The 17,874-nt window shown below is 37.3% G+C and overlaps 1 protein-coding gene across 1 annotated transcript in view; it reads left to right on the plus strand.

The window, feature by feature from the left end:
- EEFSEC (eukaryotic elongation factor, selenocysteine-tRNA-specific) overlaps positions 1 to 17,874 on the plus strand; it is a 129,622-nt gene that overhangs the window by 306 nt on the left and 111,442 nt on the right. The window lies entirely within an intron of this gene.

Genomic DNA, 17,874 nt, shown 5'->3' on the forward strand with positions numbered 1-17,874 from the left:
AGCGGCGGTGGCCACCCCTGCCCGGCCCCGGTGGCGGAGAGGCCCCCGCCGGGGTGCTGGGGCGCCTGGCGGGGCCGTCCCGGTGCCTCGGGGCGCCTCAGCCCTCGGCGAGGTCCCGGCTTCCCGCCGTGAGGCGAGCGGGGCTGCCCCTGCCCGCCTGAGCCTGTCTGTGCTGGGAGCTTCCCTTGTGCTAGTCGGGGCGCCGCGGTCTGCGGCTGCCTGGCCGTGCCCGCCGAGTGGAAGGCGTGAGTCGGGGCGTCAGGTTCTTCGCAGGCCTCCGGACTCTGTTGTGCTTCTTCGTAATTGTCCCTCCAATAAAACGCCAGTACTCGTAGAAAAGCAGTCTGTATCGGTGAATTGTTCGGACGGTCAGGCCTGCTCGGTTTTCTTACGCTTACTTGAAAAGAAAGTTTTCTTTATTGTGTGCGGAGACCTTGTGTTTGTGGTTTTTAAGGGCAGTATTAATTTCTCTTTTCTCTTTTCTTAAAGCTGTCAGAGTTTGATATTCCCTATGGTTGAGAGCTGTGGCGTGCTTGCTGGACAGGCGCGTGCCAAACTTTTGTCTTGGAGAGACTGGGGAGTTCTAAAATGATAATCTTGCGTTTAGAAATAATTTTGTGGATTTTAGTAACTTTCCGTTCTCGTCTTTGTAGATGATATCGGAAGGTTAATCTGGTTTGCATTAGAGCTCATTTTAAATTAGTGCACCTTGTTCTATGAGAAATAACACCTCCCCCTTCCATCTCTTATGAAAAGAGTTAAGAGGTGGTTGGTGCTTGACTAAGGATATAATGGAGTTGCAGCTGCAGGCTGTTTAAAATAGTCACAGGTTGGTAAACTGCAACTACAGGAACCTCTGAAAGTTCAGTTCCTATGCATTTCCTCTGCTGGTGTCTCTTTAGTGTCAACTAGGTGGTAGTTTTGTAATGCAGTATGTTTCTTCTCAGCTAGACTGAGGTTCAGACCAAGTTACTTTTCAGGATGTATGGCTTAACCCCTTTTTGAACAGATGTAGTATTTGTAAATGGTGTTAGCAGTAACTGCATTGTATTGTTTGTATTTCTTTTGGGTAGGATAATAAACATTTATCTATTGCTGGATTTCAACAGCAGTAAAGTGGTCTGTACCATTAATGTGTGCTCTACAGCTGCATGGGAGGAGTGGCTGTGTGCTCAGTTGAAGAAACCTGTGGTCTTTTGGTCTTCTTTTGTACTTTACAGTCAGCTGTCATTCTTAAGTAATTGCAAGCACCTCTTTATGTTCTAAAGAACAAAGTTTACTTTGGCAAACGGTAACTTTTCTTGGATGTATTGAAGAGTGACTTGTAGTTAGACGTTCCTTTCTGCCAGAAACAACTAATCTGAGTGGGGTAAACTTTCTCATGAAGAGGACGTGGGAAAAATTGGAAAAACAGCTTCTTTTATCACTTTAACACTTATCTAGGGCGATTGTTTAATACATAGGCTTCTTGTTGCTTCCTGTTGTTTTTATGAAGAACTTCAAAGCATTTAGTCATAGCTGTCCACATTGGTTGAATAAGTTATTTAGATTTCCTTATTGATAGGCCATGTTGGGAGAAGAAAAAAAAATGTGGGCAGTGGACTGGACCAGATGGCATGATAGAGTTTTCTTCCCAGCAAAAATGATTCTTTAGAGGTAGCGAATCAGACACATAAGCATGTCAAACTCTCTTAGTTCCAGTTATACATGACTATGTGTCTTAGTGAAAACATTTGATTGTGTGACTTACTGCAATTCTATGTATTAAGAAAGAGTTGTCGAGAAAATGCAGTATTGTGTTAATACTTGGTTTCAAGAGTTAGAAATTTTGGTTTTCTTCTTGATAGTGGATGCTTTTTTTTTATGACCAGGTTTAAAATGTGAAGCCTTGATAAAACCTGATCTGTGCCTGTGGGACTATTTAGGTGTTTACAGTTTTAGTGTGGTTTGGTGAAACTCAAACTGATGTATAGCATATCTTGTGTAACAGGATACATCCTTCAGTGTTTAGGTGTCACTATTTCAATATTGCCAACTTTTCCAGCTCTTCAGAAATGGAAAGCCAGGCCACCCAGATAATGATACTTTAAAAATTTAAGTTGTCTTCATCTGCTTCCTAATCATGAGTGTTCAGGGTTCACCATTCCAAGCGTTTTTTTTGCAACCAGGAATGCTGCTACTTTTTTCTTTTTTGATGGAATCTGCGATTTCCCTGTTACTACAGATTTTTTTCTATATATAAGGTTTTTAAATAAAATGTAAGTGCAAAGTACTTTATCTTCCTACATTTATTCTGCACCTCAGATTTCTCACACCTCTAAAATACTGCTCTTCTGAAATTGTCCTGTGATAGCTGTAGATGTGAGTTAACCTACAGAAAAGCTAGAGACAGGAGGCTGTGGGAAAGGGAGCTGGACGCAAGTAATCAGAAGGTGGAGTGACAACTCCAGAGGGCTCTGAAGTAGCCTTCTCATATGTTAGTCATGTGCATGCAGCTTTTGCAGTAGAAGCTACAGGTGTGAAAGTATGTTGTTGCATGCTCTTATTGTCTGAAGCTCCCTTTTCTTTTAATTGAAGGTGGTGTAAACTAGTTGGCTCCCCCTTTGAGTGACCCCATCTTACGGAAATGCTGTCTGCTGTGGCTGGGTAGCACCAGCATTATTCAGTCAGGTCTCCCACAAAGCAACTAGCTCAAGGAATTCCTTACTGGCTTCACAAGGGAAGCCAGTATTTTTTTGTTTTGGGTTTTTCTTTTAAATCTCAGCTTTTCTCTTCCAGGGTGCTGTTCTCAGCAATGATGTCCCAGGCTAACTTCTAGTCCAATTCCATCTTCTCTGTCATCTTTTCTGTGCTCCCAGAGTGCTCTAAGGGTTAACTCCTTTGCTGTACAAAGCTGATAAATCTGCTTACAGATTAAATGATACTATTTTCCATTCTTTAACATATTTCTGTATCTAGCTAATTCTGGAAGTGGATTTTTTCATGGCTGAATCTAGTATTGCATTTTTGTCATGCTATACCAGGTAGTGCTTGACCTTGCAAATACTTCTCATAGTCACTCACAAGATGCTTATTTAGAGACAATACCTTAGGATTAAATGAATGCAGAATATTTCAGCAGTAACCAAATGGAATGGAAAATGGAAGTCATATTTCATTCTGTGTGGTTACATCTTTCTTGCAAAGCTTGTCCTTGAAAACAAAACATATCAAATGTTAAATCAAAAGATTTTTTTTTTTTTACCTGCATGCTGAGAAATGGAAATGTTGCAGACAGTTCCACCCAAGATGCTTTCTTAAAGTTGTAGCTGGAAGGTGATAGTCAAGGTTAGAATGTAATAAATGATAGGCACTTGACTTAGTACATCATGGCTTTCACTTGTATTTAAAACATACTGGTTTATTCTTCAACAGCAGACTCTTGTGTGTCTGATGTGGCAGGAAGGTATTAAGTTATTGTGGATAGCTGTATGGCTTGGACTGTGTCATGTATTTCTTTTTGTCTTATTCTTTTGATCAGCGAAACAGAAGTCTGTTTTACAATAATTCGAGACTTTTCCTGTGCTCTAGCAGGACCTTTTCTGTCTATCATGTATCAAGCAACGCAACAAATACTGTACTTGCAGCCATACATAGTTGACTTGCTAAACAGAAAACAAACCTGAGTAACTGAATTTTAAGGTTCAATTCTTTAGCTTGTCAGAAGCAGTGAGAAGCCCCCACATAGCAGCCTTATGCTTGCTTTCTGCACTGAATGAATGACTGCAAAATGCAATACTGCTGTTTTTATCATTACTGCTTGGTTCTATTGCTATAGAGATGGAGTGGTGTTTTGTTAAAATTTCACACTGAGATGGGGTAGTTTCTGTCACAGTCCTGTGTTGTTTTTTGTTGTTTTTTTTTAAGCTTCTGTTCTTTTGTTAACTTTTGGTGCTGTGATCTTCCACAAAGCTGATGTTAATGTCATCAAAGTAAAATAGGAGTTGCTTTTACATTTGTTTGTTGCAGACCTATGCATCCAGTAGGATCTGGAACAGTTTCTCAAATGAGTTCAGCAGTAAGGGATGCCTGCAGAGAGGTTATATGAGTTAATCTGCCAGAAGAAATTCAATCCCCATATTTCATTTTAAGACCACTTTGCGTAGCAAAGTAGTTTAACCAGCAGCAGATTTTTTACTTGCTGATGGTTAATTTCATGCCCTACAAAGGGTCAGCACACTAATACAGAAGAACATGATTACCTCATCTTAGCTCCCCCCCCCCCCCCACATGCACACAGTGAAGGGATACTGCAGCGTTTGTTTTATGTGAGCTGTTGTCAGATGCCCTTTATCTGTTTGATTTTGAGATGGGTCCTCAAAAGAACTTCTAAAAAAAAGTTGTCTTTTTTCTCTATGAAGTTCAAAGGACAGAGTAGCCTTATAGGGTTTTAATTGGAGAGCTACTGCTTGACCCCGGTTGTCTAAACTGGGGCAGGGGGGAATTCTGACAAACTTGTAGTTTTGTAATCCTTATGCCTGTCTGAACCTTCGACCTTTTTACTTTATAACTAGAGCTTCATTGTCACCATTTGTCCCTGCAGTTCCTTTCAAAGAAAACTGCCTTGCCAGTGTCTGTTTCCACTTTGCTGCTGTGTTCTGTTAAGGAAGGGTATTAATTCATACCTGCTACATTGGAGGGGCCAAGACTTTTGAACTTGCACAGGAGCTTGGGGAGGGGGAAATGAGCATAGCAAAAGCATGTCTTGCTGATGCAAATGAGTACAATGAAAACAGTCTTGGGAGATCAAGGGAAATGTGGTCTTGCTACCAGCATTCAAATTTGATCAGATGCAGATTATTTGTAACATTAACATAGCACACACACAAAAAGTATTTTTATCACAGTTAGGCGTTTTGCTGAGTTTGTTGTAAGCTTTTGAGAGGATTTGTAAACTCTGGGTTACCTTTGCATTGCTGTGATGAAAAGACACTTCTGTCAGTGTCAACACGCTTCTGTCAGTGTCAGCTTTTGCTTGTTGACACCTTTGTGAAGATACAGTTCTTGTTCACTCATCCAGAATAGAAAAAACAAGTAGAGTTTTATAGTTGTAGAGTGTATATATGGATGACTTAAATTTATGCGGAGGCCTCTTGCTGTTGAGTACATATGTTGAGGGGAGACCTGTTCTCTGGAGGAAAGAGTGCCTTGTGTTGCTCAGTGGATACTGTTCTGGTCAGAGAGAAGTCACTGGAGAGTCTTGAGGACTTTGGCTGCTAGCTTGAAGTGAGAATAACATAATAATGAACCTTGTTCTGGTGAAAAAATATTAAAATACAACTCGTGTAATTCATATTCACAAGCCTTGAAGTAGTGGTTGATGTTGTGGAAGTACTTGTGGGCCAAGAGAGTTCAACTAGCACTAATGTGAATGTTTTCTAAACCCTGTTAAACTCGTTGGGTTCACGGTGCTTGTAAATTGCTGACATTGCTTTGTATTAAAAATGCAAATAAATAAACTTTATTTCTGTAAATGAAAACACTTTTTCTCTTGAAATTGAAACAGTGTCTTTTTTTTTTTTAATTTAAGGAATTTGGCTGGTGCCTGATAGGTGTCTGACAAATTAAAGGAGTATTTTTGACACTTTAAATGAAAGCCACTTTTTAAATTAAGGACCTATGCATAAAGAAAAGGCAGCTGGTATAAAAATACCGCTGCTCTAAAATCTCCCCTCTCCCCAACCCCCAAAGTGCAACTTTGTCTAGTGGATATTACAGTGCACAAGAGGGCAGTATTTGCTTACAATGCAGGATCTTAATGATAAGTACATAGGGTAACAGGTCAGAGTGGATGCAGTGACCTTACTTTGAATCAAAACAGAATTAAGTAGAAGATTTGGAATGCAACTGTGGCTTAATTTCCCATTGCTAAAGAAAATATCCTCTGTGTTTTAAGGAAGGTTAGTCTTATTTCATCTACAATTTGGACAGTGTTTTTTATACCTTAAGCAATAAAAACATATTGGGTGTTGTCTTATGCATTATGTGAGATGCAGGTAGCACAGGTGAGACAAAACAACTGGTTTTCACTGAAGTTGCACATGAGTGATATGACTCTTCATCCACATAGCAAGGGCTGTTTTTTTAATTTTACATTTATGGAAAGTTTATCTAGTTTAACCTGTAAAGTAATTGGCGATGTGGAAACCATGGAATTTAGTGTACGTAATTCTTTTATTTCTTTCCCCGTTACCCCATATCATTTAATAACCGAACAAAAGTAGTTGAGTAGAATGAAACTTGTTTTCTCTGTGTGTATCAGGGTACTTTTAAAATAGTGGTCTTCATGTGGAATTTTTAGCAATCTGTATCATAACTTTAATGGTTCTAACTTTCCATTTATTATGTATCACTTCTCATTTCTGTGTGTATTATTGCTTTTTGAGTGATGTGACAGTGAGACTAGTCTACTTGGTTGCTACTATTTCTATTCTATGCCCTCTTGTGCTTTTTTGACTTGAAGCCCATTTCCCTATTAAAGTTACACAGGTTCAACAAGCTCCTAAACTATACATCAACTTTTAAGTAATATGAGAGAGCAAAGCAGGAAGAGTCTCCCTTTCCTTTCATGGTTGAAAAGTTTAAAAGGGAGCAAGAGAGCCATTGTCTTCTCATCTTAAAAGTTATAGTGAATAATCACATTCTCTTCTACTTCTTGTTAGGATCCTGTCAGAAATGTACTGTTTCGTGTGTTCAGTTAAAAAAAAAAAAAAATAGTGCATATCTCGTTCTGAAGATGTGATTTATAATTGAATTCTCAATCTTAAATGTAGATTGTTAAACAAGAATGGCTTTACTGAACCTTGTTTGAACGTTAAATTGTCTCTTGCTAATATAGGACAATTTTTCTACAAAGCTTTTGAGTGGTTGTTTGCATACTTGTTTGGATACAACAAAACTGCTAATTCACACTTCATTATTTGACAAAAAACCTGACAGCTTCTCAGGAAAACATAATAACCAAGCACTGAAATGGTACTAAGTCTGTTTGATCATTCTTTCTATTGATTTAAAAACAGAATTTCTTTGTTCCATCATACTGTGTGCAAGCATTCATCAAATAACCACGTGCCCTTTCATTTCACTTTTGCTTCACGTTTCTCCTTGCTTGAAATTGTTTTGTAAGCTGTTTGGGAGAGTGGTCAAGCTTTATTAATCCATTTTTAGATGTTTTTAAATATCAGTTGATGTAGTGAAGTCTTATAAAAACCCGCATAAAATCTAGAACAAATTGCTGTAAAATATGAAGCATGTTTATAGTTAAAATTACCCTTGTCAAAATAAATTTAAAGCACATTTTTTGAAGTAATATTTTTACTGATGATGGATATGTTTGCTTACTAAATAGTGCAATTTAGCAATTCAGCGGTCTACTAATCAACAAACTGGCTTAATAAGGTTCTACTGTATTTGTTCTACAGCTTGATTTAGAAGTTGTCTTCAATTAGTAGATGCTGGATATAAGTTGAATGATACATTGCTTTTGTATAGAACCCACTTCTAATAGCTAGTTTAGCTTGATGGAGCCATGAACTTAGCTTCCTTAATATGTTTCTCTGGTTTTTTTGTTTGTACTAGAAGTAATAATGTATGTTCTTGGATGACTGTTGTAAGGTAATGTTTATCAAAACCCCTAGAAAAACAAAATGCAGATGGAAAAATCTAGGTTACAATTGTAAAGCAGACATGCGACATCTTCTAGCTAAGCAAGCAAACCAAACCCCCACATTGTCATTGTTAAAGTCCGTTAAGTGGAATAAAAGGTTGTTTCTCTGTGTGGCAGCTAGTTGTTTGCTGTCTGGGAACCCTAAGTTTGGCCTGGCAAGCTGAAAAGCAAGGACAGATGTTCTGTGGTGGTAACTTCCAGCTGGATTCTTGAATGCATTGTGTTCTGTGGGTCACAACTCATAACGGAGCAAAATTGAGTGAGAGCTCCCGCAAAGAAAGACTTGAACAGCTCGTATGATAGCTATGATTGCAAAGATACAGTGCATTCTGTGAGAAAATATTCTCTGTGCTATCTGTAAAATTCAGATTTAATAGCCATTCTGAAGTGCTTCCTTTAAACTGTTTACTTCCAAAAAGCATTTCAGGCTAAGTAAATACCAATAATTCTTATTTCCCATCTCCTTATCAGTTATTCTACCAAAATGTTCTTGCACAGCCTATCTAATCTCTTCGAGTGAACATGAAATGGTTAGTGTTGGCTTCCAATTTGAATTACAATCTCTGTTTCAAACTTAAGCTGATTAATTCTACATTAGATTGTAATTATCAGCATTACCAGCACTAAGGGTGGTTGCAACCAGACAAACGAATATATATATATATATGTTGAATGTAACAGGAGAATGAGTTGCTGAATAGTGGAAGAAAAGGAAATGGAATAGAGAGGATAGCTTAAACAAAAATTAATAAATTGTATTCAGGAGCATTGTGGGGCTAAAGGATGATAAGGGGTAGTAAAGTTTGAATTTTGAGATTTATAGGAAAAGTTGACGTGAGTAAGAATCCAGGCCACTCAGGTTCTAGAGAAGAGATGAGTCATTTGGGTTTATGGTTTTGTTTAAAAACTTCTTACTTTATTTTACTTCATGCCATAGAAGGATCATGAATATTGTGTTGTCCACTGCAGATCTGCTTTTTCTGCAGTGCCAGAAAAGTGTATTTAATTGAATCCACTGTAGCACTTTCTTGTCTTCTGTGCCAAAGTTTTCCTTTATTTTGTGTCCTATTTGGGATGCAACATATGGTTGGCATATAAGAGTAGCTGGTACTCTCAGATCTCAGGTGCTCTTTTTAATTGTGGAACCTTGACTTGTTTGGCAAAGTTTTACTGGTCTTATATTTCCTTCAAATGTATTGTAGAGCAGGTGAGCATGTTTTAGAGATGATTCCTGTATATGTAAAATTTGAAATGGTCTTTGAGAACCTGTTGGGTAAGGAAAAGCTATAGAAGTGTTTGAGAGTTGTTGATAGAACTGTGCAATTCTATTAACCAGGATAGGCAAGGGGAAATGTCTTTTTGTCATAAATGTTTATTCATGTTTAAATCTACTTTTCTTATATTAAAGACTTCCCTTCCAGCAGTATTGCTTTGGAGAAGAAAGTTTCCAAAGCATGCAAAAACTGCATTTCGGAGAAAGAAGCAAAATTATTGTAGTTTTCTTTTTTAGGATCAAGAAGAGGGGGAGGGAAAATGGTTTCCTTGTATTTAACTGTGCTGTTGGATGGAAGACAAAGCTCAGTCTCTCTTGCTGACTAATGTCATCATCGAGGCATTTTTTTCTCCCACAGAGCAATTTTGTCTCCATTGAGACCCCCACAGCCATTGGCAAGACCATGGCCTGAGATTAAATCTCATGCTTGGGTGAAATTCTAATGACTGTAATTGTTTCCTCTTTTTAAGTCTGTGGTCCCTTCATCAAAGAGGGGTGCGGAAATTATGCATTTATGTTGTAAAAAGGGAGGTCATGATTACCTGAACCTGTGGTTGACTTCAGGGGATTCTGTGTCATGTTCTGGCAGTGGTTATCCATGCTGATATTCTAGTATGTGAAGTGATTTAAAGTGTGGCTCAAAGTATATATGTAAAGTAATAGTGGCATGTCTCAGTCCTCTGTGGGGTTTGTGCTGCTCTCGTTCGGCAGTCATCCACTGTCAGATGATTACTACCTCTCAATGAGGAGAGTGGTAGCAGCTCGTGTGTTTTGGTCATCTGTTGGAATAGGAGAGAAGGGGAAATAGTAAATGTGGGTTGAGGTAGGCTTCTGTGAATGATCTGTTTCAAGGGCAAGCTCCTAACTTAGTGCAGCCATGAAATAATGCTGGACTTGTGTCTTCCCCATATTGCAAAGGGCTTAGGACTTGTCAGCAAGTGCTGCTGTTAACCCTTACTCATGCTTCAGTGTTTACTGAAGGTGTTCAGCAGCTTGAATGATAACACCAGTATGGTAGTGCTGGTTGTGGAGGACCTGAATGTAAGTGTGTCTGAATGTGGATATGAAAAAATTGCGCACAATTTTACAGAGGTAGCTTGCCCAAGTCTACAAAATTAGGATATGCATGTGCATCAGTGTTGCTGTGTGGTGGAAAAATTCAGGTAAGTATTTTATATTACTGACTTTATTGTGCAGTTCTATATGTATGCAGCTTTGGAACCATACTCTCCCCTAACTTCTTTGAAGATTTATGAAAAGATCATGTACTGTGTGTTAAGTACAAAATTTTTGGAGCTTGTTCTAATTTATGAACCATCATTTAAAGATGTTGGAAGAACTGACCAAGAGGCGTTTAATCAGAGAATAAGAAAAATGGTTCAAATAGTACTTAATTTTAAGTGTCTAGGCTGCATTTAGAGACTAAAGAAACCCCCAAACATCATCATTCTTAAAAGCACTCAGCATCGGAATCTTTCCATGATATCAGTGAGACAATGAGCACTCAGTTCAAAGTATTGAAAAGTACAACAAAAAAATCCCAAGTGTCAACAGTGCTGTTCACCTAAGGGACCAGCTTTGGGCATATAACACTGAAACTTTGGCTGCTGTCTGGCAATATTATAGATTCAGATAATATGATAATATGTGTCATTTTAAAATACCTTAAAGCCTGAAAAGCAAGTTTTTACACCAAAATTTTATGCATGTGTTTACATATAAATAAAATCCATAATAAAAAGCTTGAAATAATTGTTGATAATAGTTATCTTTGTGTATGGCGTAATAACAGTATTGCTAAATGTTCAAAAGTCACAAGTCGGGCATCCCTAAGGAAGTTGTTAAAAGAAATAGTTTTGTTCTTCTAATTTGCTTGCTGTGTGATAGGTTTTCACCCTGTGGTAGGGACCAATGTGTATTTCTTTCCCCGAGTAGACTTTTCACCTGACTAACAACTGAGATTCTCCCATTGTTTTGAGTGCTGTGATAAAGTTGTGGTGGCTGGTGATGTTTACCCATGTGTTTGTAATTGAGCTCTCCCTTTACTCTCTCTGGTGTGTATTATGATATCCAGTAACACTAGCTTTTTCTGTCCAAAATTGCTATTTAACTGGAATATCTTGTGGAAGGAGATTCACTTGTCTATGGTGCTGTGTAGTGCATCTAGGAGCAATATTAAAAAAAATGTATATTTGATTAAATTGAACTGTACCAAACTTTGCATGGAGAAAATATTCTTTTGGTTAAGGGAAGGAAAGAGTTTTGAACTTAAGCTAAATTCTTAAAAAAAACCAAACAAACAAACCCAAACCAGTGGTTGAAAATCCAGTCTTTACAGAAAGTTCATCTCCAGATGTGTTTTCATTATGGAACTGTATTCACTAACAAATTGTGTGGGGGTAGGTGTTTGGGTGTTTTTTCACTATGTGTCCCTAAATGTGTTTTTGTTTTGAAGCTTTATTTCCTGTATGAAATAATTGATTATTCTAGTAATAGCCAGCACTGCTTTTGAGGGGTTTAATGTTTTCTTTCTTGTAATTTAAAGCCAAACAAATCAAATGTGAAGATAAATTTAACTTTTTTTTTCAAACGCAAGCCGTTCTATCCATTACCCACCCTGCACCAAGAAACCAGCGAGTCCTTAACTTCTTTTAAAAGAACACTGTTTCTAAACAAACAAACAAAAAAGTCAAATTGATGCAGTGGTTGAAAGTTATTTTGGTTGCTGTACCTGTTTCTTTTCCCCTTGAATTTTAAAGATCTTTATTTTTGTCCCATTAAGAAAATGGTAGACTGTAGCTAAGAAAACTGTAGACCACATGTAAAATGATGTCAGGTTTATGGATATTTTTTTGGTATTTTTTGCAAATCATTGAGTCAATCCTAGGTAAAAACAGAATTAACTAATGTGAAATTTAAATTAGTTGACAGTATCCTTTCAAAGCTTATGCATACTGTTTTAAAAGTTTTTGCAGTAACTTATAGGCTCATATAGGAGCAGTTGGAACAAAGTAGTTCACCTGGATGAAATCATCAAAATGCATGTATTTTGAGGATGTTGTAACTCTGTTTGGAAGCTGTTACACTTTCCATGAAAGATTTGTACTTTTGTCCCAGCCTGTGTAAGTTCCCTTTTATGCACTGTTTGTTCAGAAGTGGAATAAATAAGTTCTGTGAATGAGAAATGTGTTTCCGCAAAGAGGATGCTAACCTGGGGTCTGATGTTCCCTAAAAAAACCAAAAAATAATTAATTTAGGGGTCAGAAGCATAGTACAGTATAGACACAATAAAAGCAGCCAAGATCAGCTCAGCTGAAACAGTACATTTATCAGAACTTTCCATAAGAAGCAGCGTGTTGTGTGGTTGACAGTCATGATTGAAATACAGGATGCTTGGGCACTAGCTTATAGGTGGCAGACGTGACTTTGTAGTAGGTCAGCAAAATAGCCTATCAAGCTAGTTTTTTAAAATTAAATACATTCTGGAAAATATGGTTTGCTGCGAAGTGGTAGTGATCATTGCAAAATATTTTAAATGCCTGAGTTGTAATCTCTCTCTCTCCTTCTGTTAGCTCTGAGCAACTAAAAAAAAAAAAAAGAGCTTTAATCACCAAGGCTGTATTCTTTCTTAGTGATTCCAGCTTTTCATTAAGCAGTGATTAGTACTCTTCAATTATGCATTCGTTTATCTTAGTGATGCATTTACAGTTAGAGATAGTGTTGGTTTATTGAATTTGGCTGATGCCTGGCAATTTCAGCAGATGTTTTTTTTGCTTGCCATGTAAGAACACACAAGAAAGGAGTGGAGAGGGGTTTATAGCCTTGGCGTTGTTTTTAATGATAATCTGATAATTTTACCTGATTTTTTTGAAGAAAAGTGGAAAATACGAGCTCCCCCCCCCCCTTAGAACTTTCAGCAGTTCTGTTCTGAAATCCATTTCTGGGCTTCGTCTTTGTCTGGTGGACATCAGTTGTTCATGGCAAGGGAATGAGCAGTGTAGCAGGCTGATCTTTGAAACTTGTAGTTGGAATGGATTTTTCTCCATGTTCATAAGTTGGCAGTTCCAGAAATTAATTAAAAGATTGTTATTTTTTTTCCTTAAGGGGAGTAGGGGAAGAAGGAAAAGGGGGACAATGCAGTAGAAGATGGGGTTGAAGAGCAATTTCTTGATACTTATGTTGTCCTTTCCTGTACGAGTAAGAGGGAGGAGAAGAAAAAAGCATCTCAGTACTGTTAAAAGCTGCCCTAGTTTGTTTTCTGTCATAGCTGGATAGGATTAAATTAGGTGGGCACTGGTGGAGTGTGAGGTAGAGTGGTTTGTGGCAGGGGGAGTAGGGTTGCAGATAACACGCCTTTGCTTCACTTCTATTTGTTTCATGTTTTTTGTTTGTATGTTTTAAAATTATGTATTTGGTTTGCTTCCAGATTCAACAGTAGACAAGCTTGAGTTTTAGTTTATTAACAGAACTGAAATAGGCTTCTTTGCCTGCACAGTGCTGCTGCAGAGAGAATAGATTGTTGGTGCTATCTCTTGGTACTGAAAACTTAAAAGTTTTCATTTTGCTGGTAAAGCCCTTCCTAAAACTTGTATGCTCTGATATGTTGTGATTTAATTTTCCTTGGACCAACAGAATCTAGCTCTTTGAGAGAGGCAAAGCTTCTCATCGTACACTTAACTCTTATTTTTCTGAGTAACAGAGAACATTATGCATGTTTAAAACATGGTGACTACAAATAAGCAAATTGAAAAACAATAAAAAATTTCCCTTTGTGGTCTGTCAGGTCTCCTCCTCACCCCCAATGTGTACCTTGCTTGACAGGGCATTCTAGAGATAAAAATCATGTAAACGGATGCTACTATTACTTTATTAAGGGAGGAAAAAAATATCCATCTATGTGATTTTTATCTAATTTTTTCTACTTTCATATAGACCAGTCATTAAAGACTATTTCATTTTCTGTACCTATGTTACTTACCTTTTTTCCTCTTCATACACTTTATTTCAATGTTATATTTTTTTACAAAATGGCAAGATAATTTTATCCTCAAAAGCAGTTTAACTGTGACAATTTAAACATAATCAATAAGAATAATTTATTGGAAGTACTTTAATGAACTCTTCTAACAAAATTTAAGTCTGTACTAAATTGTCAGTAAGAATATACTTAATACAGTTACTTTGTACCTCTCTTTCTTTATTATTATATGATTCCATTGTTTGATGTGAAGACTGAAGTGGCTAGGTAACAAATGAAGCATATTTACTTAAGTTCATTTGAAATTAAATTCTCATTCTGATTTTTCCATCCGTTTTTCTGTAATTCTAGTTCTTGCTGTCAGAAAGTTTAATTTAGAATGTGTTGTTCTCTCTGAGCCTAGAAGATGTGAATTGCAAACAAGACTTAATAAAATGTGAAAAGCAATAGTTAAGAATATAAAAAAAACTTGTACAAGGCAAAAGCATCTAAGAATGGGTTTCTGTGAAGAGGAGAGTGTGTAATCTTTAGATATTCTTGATATACTTCTGATACTGTTTTGTTTTCTTGCTTAGGAATTTCTTCTCTTAGTCACCTGAGAAATTGTATCACGGAGGTTAGATTAGCAAGTGTGGATGGTTTTGATGGATTTCTAGGCACTTCATTTCTAAAATCCCATTCAAGCTAGATAGTGATGGCTTGGTGCCTATAGCTGCTGCTCTTTTAATTTTTGCTGTGACTAGTGGTCTCTTGAAATGTGCTGGTTACGTTGTTCCATTTTTAAACAGTGAAATGCAAATTTACAGGTACAGCGAACTTTGGACTAGAAGCATTACTGCTTTGCAGTCCATATTATTTTCTTGTTTATCTGGGTTTCTTAGTCTGTTTGTGTATTTCCACTGAATAACTTGAGCAGTGCCAGCATTCCTGAGAGCTGGTCACATGAGCTTGGCAGAGCAGTGTGTATTCTGAGCAGACTTTGTTTTCTGTAGGCTTTCTTCCCACTTCCCTGGGGATGTTGTCAGCCTCTGTTTTAGCTTGAAAATTTAGATTTTAGGAGAGAAGTGGTTCTTAATTACCAAATGAAACATAGGAGGGTAAGCGTGGGATGCAGAGCTGGGAGACCTGTTGTACTTTTTCTTCTGATGACCCTTCTTGGTCACAGAAGCACAGTTCTGGTCTTGATGAAGGTTTTGATCTTGAGTGATGATTTACTTAACCAGCAGATGTTATTGCTTACAAACTTAGTTTACACAAACTGCCACTACTACTTGTAAAATGCCTGTGCCTTTGAGTCAACACTTGTATTTTATTCAGTTGTTCATTCATCCTAGAGAAAATGCTGGAGGACTTGCTCTGAATTATTCTGAAATATCTATGAAAATCTAAGCATGTTCAGGTTTATATAATGTTTGAGCTGTATTGTGAAATTACTGTGCAGGGTTGTGTTGAACAACTTCACCTTTTGAGATTCTTCAAAATACCTAATAGAAAACTTTTTTAATTATGAGGGGGTTTAGAGATAAAAGGACTGTTTTTGCGTGTTGATGGTTTCTGCATGTTCACCTCACAAGATCTATACTTTTCTAAGTATAAAACTTGAAGCAATAAAATAACCTGTCTGTGTCCAAGATTAAAATGTTTTCATTGTTCTAAGGAGCAACTGGTCTAAACTTAGCCTGTGAGCTTTGTAAAGCCGGGGCTTTGTTTCATGTTTATCTGTGAAGTGCTGTGCAAGCTTGTGGCTTTGTAGAAGTAACATTTTGGAGCCCAGTTAGGTGATCCGCATCCATGCGGCCTCATAGGAGTTCTCTGTAAGGGAGTTTGCAGGATTAAGGTCCAATTCAGTACAAACTCAGAACAGTTCTATATTTTGCTCCTTAGTTGGCTGCACAGCTTTGTTCACAGGAGTATCTTTTTTTAAATAATAAAGTAAATAATTCAAAGCATTTAAAATTTTTTTACGCTAATATTCTATCAGTGAAATTTGGGAATATCTTTTTACAGCACTTATTTTGCTGTCAATTTTTTTTAAAAAGTCATCTGTTTATAAGTCATGATGGCTTAGCTTTTTCACCTTCCCTCCTATTAATGCTGTTTAAAACATTTACTCAAGCATTGCTACTGTCTCTTATCTCTGTGTGGTTATAGATCATTAAATTCTGGCCCCTCTTAATACAGTATAAATTCTAATCTTGGCAAGTATTGTGTCTAGTTTTATTTAGTAATTAAACTCTGCACTGGTTTCCACCTTTGCAATGAGCATCACCTTTTCTATTACAGTGGACTTCTGTTAATTATGTGGAGAACGTATTAATGTGAAACACAAATACCATACAATCTGCAATATCTGGAGTGCTTGTAGCATTGGCGTTTTAGATAAATGATAACATGCTGGATACACTGTTTTGTCCTGAAGTACTGGGATGTGAGATTTACATGACTGTTGACCCCTTGGGACTACTCTGAGATGAGGTGTGTATCTTGTGTAATACTAGTCAGCAAAAATTTAAATGAAAATAAACACACTGTCAAAAGCCCTTCTGTTGGTCTGGCAGGAAGTATAAAATAGTACGATATGCTTGATAATGGCTTCTTTGGAGAAGATTCTCTGGCACAATGGGATGTGACTTAGTGGAATGACAAGCTATGCAGAATGCTTATTGTCATGATTTGATGCCTGCCATGGACTGAAGGCCGGAGAACTGAGTACAAAATAAATCTTTTCTGGAATTTGAGTGGCGAGTCAGATTTATCTTTTCAAACAAACAGAAGTTACAGTCTTTGTGAATGTTAAAAACTCTATTGAAGCGAACTGAGTATAAACTAATAGATCATTGCTTTGAGGTTGGTTTCAAGTGGTAAGTTTGCAGTGGTTTTGCATATAAAAACTTACCTTGGTAGTGCAGTATTAACTCTTAAAACCTTAGCAAGAACAATTTAACGTCAGCATTAGCTCTTCAGCTTCTCATCTCTTCATCTGAAATTTGTAAGTTAACAAAGCACCTAATATTCAGCATTGCAGCAAGGCAGGTTAACTGACTGCTGGCTAGACTCCAGAAAAATTTGTCTTCCAAAATATTGCTGTTTACTCTGGCTCTGATTATCTGTGCACAGTGCAGAGAATGAAAGTATCCTATTCCCCAGTGCTGGCATTCTTAATTTAATTGTTTGGGACTGATTTGTTTTAGAGATTTCTTTCTTTCCATGTGCTGTACTGCTATAGCTGTGTAGTAATGCAGGTGCTTGAAATAAAACTTGGCATAAAAACTGAGATTGTTTGCAGGGTGTCTTTCTTGAGGACAACTTTGCTTTTTTCATGTGGATATATTTTTCATTCTTGACCCAACACTGCTTTTCTTGTAAGGGTTATAATTGTTGTTGGCTTTTGGAAATGGTGAAGGTTTGGAAGTTACAATGTTAGTGTTAGAAGTCTTGTAGAGTTGTGTATCATGAAGTTGAATGAATTTCCCAGTTTCCATATGGATGGAGTTGTATGTTGAAGTACATGACACGAGGAGTAATATAATTGTTCTTCTGTCTATATTTTTTCATTTGGTTACATGCTGCAGCAGGACTACCAGCGCAACAATTTTCTGCATTACTGTCAGAGAAATTGAGAAACTTGCATCAAAATTGGGGTTTACCATGCTCCAAAGTACAGAAGACTCTGAAGGCTAAACGTAATATAGTCCTGGTAACTTGAGGTAGTCTTCTTTCTTTTCTAACTTCCCACTAGATATTGGTAGCTTTTTTAGTCATTCTAGATTGAACTGCTTGACAAAGAAGCAAAGCTCTAGCTGAATGTATGAGAGACCTGTGTAGGAGATTTAAACTGAAATAGGCATGTTTATTACTGTTAGTTGTTGTGGGTTTGTTCTTTGTTTTTCCCCCTCCATTTGATTCTTAATCGTAGTG

This window comes from Haliaeetus leucocephalus, unplaced genomic scaffold, assembly GCF_000737465.1.
Source record: "Haliaeetus leucocephalus isolate CR32 unplaced genomic scaffold, Haliaeetus_leucocephalus-4.0 Scaffold2, whole genome shotgun sequence".
Classification (NCBI taxonomy): domain Eukaryota; kingdom Metazoa; phylum Chordata; class Aves; order Accipitriformes; family Accipitridae; genus Haliaeetus; species Haliaeetus leucocephalus.